The sequence below is a fragment of the Bison bison genome, unplaced genomic scaffold (genome assembly GCF_000754665.1).
Source record: "Bison bison bison isolate TAMUID 2011002044 unplaced genomic scaffold, Bison_UMD1.0 scf7180017864259, whole genome shotgun sequence".
NCBI classification, from domain to species: Eukaryota; Metazoa; Chordata; class Mammalia; order Artiodactyla; family Bovidae; genus Bison; species Bison bison.
This window is the reverse complement of record NW_011494831.1, coordinates 3,151,444-3,155,875: the sequence shown is the minus strand read 5'-3', so window position 1 is coordinate 3,155,875 and position 4,432 is coordinate 3,151,444.

Below are 4,432 nucleotides of genomic sequence, written 5' to 3'. Positions count from 1 at the left end.
CCCTGGTTAGCAGAGCGGTGCCCAGGGCAGAGGTGACACACCCTCCGATCTCATTCTCCTGGGAACCAGCTTGGGAGAGTGAGTGAGACCGAGAGCAGACTGCGTCAGGAGTACCGGCCCCTTTTGCAACCAGCCCAGGCCCCAGGCGGTAACCAGGCTCTCACAGGTCAGACCTGCCCACTGTGCCTGGCTGCCAGGAAACCCCGCTCCCAGCAGGGCTGCGCTGTCAGCGCCCTCCCTGGGCTTGGGCCAAATCCTCTGGCGAGCGGAACTCAGCCAGCCGAGAGGCCACATTAGTCACGCTGTGACAACAGTAGGGAGTGACTTCCCAGGCCTGGGCAGTGCTGACTGTCCCAGGAAACCACTGTTTTCTGTCCCTGGTTGCGGCAACGCTTAGGCAGCCTGGTCTGCTCCAGTATTGTCTTCCATTCTTACAACTGAACTTCCAGATGGGCCAGAGGGCTCTTATTAGCTCCGATTTTCAGATGAGACTGAAGCCAAGGCCAAGATGGCGCTTGGACCTGGGCCCTGACCCTGCATCCAGGCTTCTTTCTAGGGTGCCTCCTGGAGGCTCTGCCCCCCTAGAAATAGACCTCCCAGAGGGCAGGGCTGGGAGGCATGGTTGATGGGACAGACAGATTAGGTCGTTCTAGGCTGAGTGGGACAGAGGGAGACAGGGTCGGAGTGGAATGTGAGAAGGGAAGTTGGCACTGAAGCGGGCCTGCCCTCCTCCTGGAATGTTCTCCACGCTTCCTCCACTGAACAGATTTGTCCCCTAACTGGGATGACTGTGCAAATCATTGTCAGACTCGGGATATTTCTGAGATTGAATGGGAACTCTATTAATAACCTGGGCGTATGGTCACCCTGCTCATACCCTTCTGGAAGGCAGAGCCAGTCAACGGTCTCCTTGCCTGGCCAGCTCCTTGGCTTGCTTGACCTTTGCCTGTACCAGTCTGTACCAGACTCTCTGGCCCCTGGGCGGTGAGGGGCAGCAAGGGGGCCTTTGGGCCAGGTGGGGCACAGTGATTCCCTGGGGCCCCTTGAAACTGGCAGAAAAGCAAGCAGCCCAGCCCCCAACCAGGGACGCCTGACCCATCGTGTGTTTCCCCCTCAGACCTCTACTCACTGTGGTCATGTTCCACTGCTTCTGCCCATCTTCTCTCCCTCCCCAGCACCCCATACCTGCTGGAGATGGCAAGATCATCCCCTGGTGAGACAGGGACCCTCTATTCCCCAGGATATGTGTGTTTTTCTACCTATGGCACTGTTCCACCCCTGCCCAACAGGCCATGTGTCCCGCCGACCACCCCATCTCCCATGGGTTCTCCAGTTTCAGTTCTATCCCCAACTCCCTGGGCGACTTTGGCCAAATTACTGCTTTCTTCCTTGTCTAAGTTTCTCCCAGTTGTGAAGCGGGGTTAGTACTCTCTGCCCCTCCCTGGCTCCCAGGGGACCTTCAGGGAGAAGCACGAGAAGAGTGGGGAACTGATATGGAGGAAGCTGTGCAGTGTGTGAAGGAGCAGTTCTGGCCTGTGTTTACATGGGTGTGTGGGCCTTGGGATCCCAGCCTCCTGAGGCTTGGGAACAGCCCTGACTGCTCCTTGGCCTGGTTCCTTTGTCCCACTTCCAGAGAAATGACAGACACTAAGCCCAGGAGCCTGGGCATCTGGAGAAGATGAGACCTCCGAGCAAAAAGTTTGGGGCTCAGACTTCCTGGCCTATTCTGTCCCCAGACACTGGCTATGTGACCATGGGCAAGTCACTGCCCATCTCTGGGCCTCAACAACTTGGCTCTGACAGCCTCCACCAGTCGTGTATTCAGGGGGCCCTAGAATCTGTAACCTGTAACCATAGTTTAGGGATTAGAAAGGATTTTGCCACCTAGTCCAAGTCCTTCACTTTTCATAGAGCACTATGGATTTTCTGGGGGCCACAGACTAGTTCTGGTTAACCTAGGATCATAAACTGGTTGCAAAGAGGATCGAGCAGGAGAGGGTAAGTGGATCAGAGAAAATCCACTGGTGAGACAACTCCAAGTGGGTTGGTGAGTCAACAATGTAATCTTTTGTACTCCATCAGTATTCGATCATCCCCAGTCCTCTCAGCCTCTCCAGCCATGCCTGAAACCCAGCCTGGGCCTCTCCTCCCCTTCCCCACTATTTCATTCCGACTCTGCTCTCTGCCACCTGCTAGGACTCCACCTGGCTCCTCAACCATTCATGAAGATCAACTGGCAACTCATTCCCAGCATCCTCCTTTCCTGACCCTGGCAGGGTTTGAAACCCCTCACCTTCGAGCCTCTTTCTTTCTGGGTCTCCTGCTGCCCCTCCGACTGCTCCTCCTCAGCTTCCTTTTCCTCCAGAGGCTCTGTCTTTACTTACCGTTCTCCCTTCTAGGTTGACTCTCTCCATAAGTAGTCTCCTCCTTCCTGCCCTTCACCCTCACATGGCTTATTCTCTCCACCAGGCCCACACACTCACCTCCAGGGTGTTGGGGGCCTCACCAGGAGGCCCCACACCTGGGACGCAGAGCTAAGTGCATGGCCCAAAGACTATAAGACTCGTATGTTTTTGCCTTATTCCTAGCCCTATCTTATGTTCCTTCTTAGGTTTCTTTTTAAATCTTGTTCCTTTGTACTCATCTCATAGTTTATAGACCCTTTTAAGTTGCCTTTAAATCTCTCCCCAGTAAGGCTATGCAAAAGCAAACAAAAACTAAGATCAACAATAAGAGCCACAAAGACCTACAAAAAGATCAACAAAACCAGTCTCCATCTGGTCCCTGACGGCCCTCACCTTCTGCTTGGTTCTCCTGAAGCTGCCTTCCTCCCCTGGGCCCTGTTTCTATTGATGGCACTGCCAGATTTCTGGCACAGAAAACTGGAAGGCCCCGCTGACTCAGCTTCTCTGTCTGCACGAGCCAGTCAGTCACCAAGTCTTGGAGCTTCTCTCTCCTTTACCAGCCCCTCATTCTCTATCCCATCTCAGAGACTCCGGATCTAATGATTTGTTTCTTTCGGAAACAGACCTCAATATCTCTTCTGAAACCATTATTCATTGTAGAAAAGCAATAGATATTCATTGTAGAAAATTTTCAAAAATGCAAGTCAACGAAAAGAAGAATGTGAAAACCATCTATAATTTTATCAACAAGAAAACACTGTAGGCATTTGGGTAAAAATCTTTTTCAGTTTTATGTAAAAGAGTTTTTGTGCATGTGTTTTTTTAAGCTCTTCTTAGTTTCTTTCCCAGTGTGTTTTTTTGGTCTTCCTGGTTCTGGGCTCAGCTGATGGAACCCCAGGAGCTACTGCAGGTAGGGGAGGAGAGTACTGTGGGGGAGTTTCGGCCACCCCCGGGGGCTGAAGCCAGCTTCTGGGTTTGTGGTTTCCAGGTGACACTCTTGACCTTGGGGGTGGAGGGTGGGGGTGGGCTGAGAAGTGCCTTCCCAGGCTTCAGTCTAGCTGAAGCCTGGGAAGGTGGGGAAGGGAGTGGTCTTGTGCAATAGGACAAACCACTCCTCATTCAGGGCTGTTTGTTTAAAGGGGCAGGGATGGGTTCCAGAGAAACAACCCTGTTTTGTTTTCTTTTTAAAAATTTATTTATTTACTTATTGGCTGTGCTGAGTCTTCATTGTTGTGCAAGAACAACACACTAGTTGCCCTGAGTGGGGGCTACTCTTGCAGTGTGTGGGCTCTTTCACTGCAGTGGCTCTTGTTGCAGCGCACCAGTTCTAGAGAGTGGGCTCAGTAGTTGTGGTGCACGTGCTTAGTCGCCCCGTGGCACGTGGAATCTTCCCAGACAAGGAATCTAACCTGGGGCCCCTGCATTGGCAGATGGATTCCTAACCACTGGACTACCAGGGAAGTCCTCAGAAGCAATACAGTTTTTGTCAGTGTTTATTAGATTTAAGGGCCTAGATCTGATAGAGTGCCTGATGAACTATGGAATGAGGTTCGTGACATTGTACAGGAGACAGGGATCAAGACCATTCCCATAGAAAAGAAATGCAAAAAAGCAAAATGGCTGTCTGGGGAGGCCTTACAAATAGCTGTGAAAAGAAGAAAAGCGAAACGCAAAGGAGAAAAGGAACGATATAAACATCTGAATGCAGAGTTCCAAAGAATAGCAAGGAGAGATAAGAAAGCCATCTTCAGCAATCAATGCAAAGAAATAGAGGAAAACAACAGAATGGGAAAGACTAGGGATCTCTTCAAGAAAATCAGAGACACCAAAGGAACATTTCATGCAAAGATGAGCTCGATAAAGGACAGAAATGGTATGGACCTAACAGAAGCAGAAGATATTAAGAAGAGATGGCAAGAATACACAGAAGAACTGTACAAAAAAGATCTTCATGACCCAGATAATCACAATGGTGTGATCACTGACCTAGAGCCAGACATCCTGGAATGTGAAGTCAAGTGGGCCTT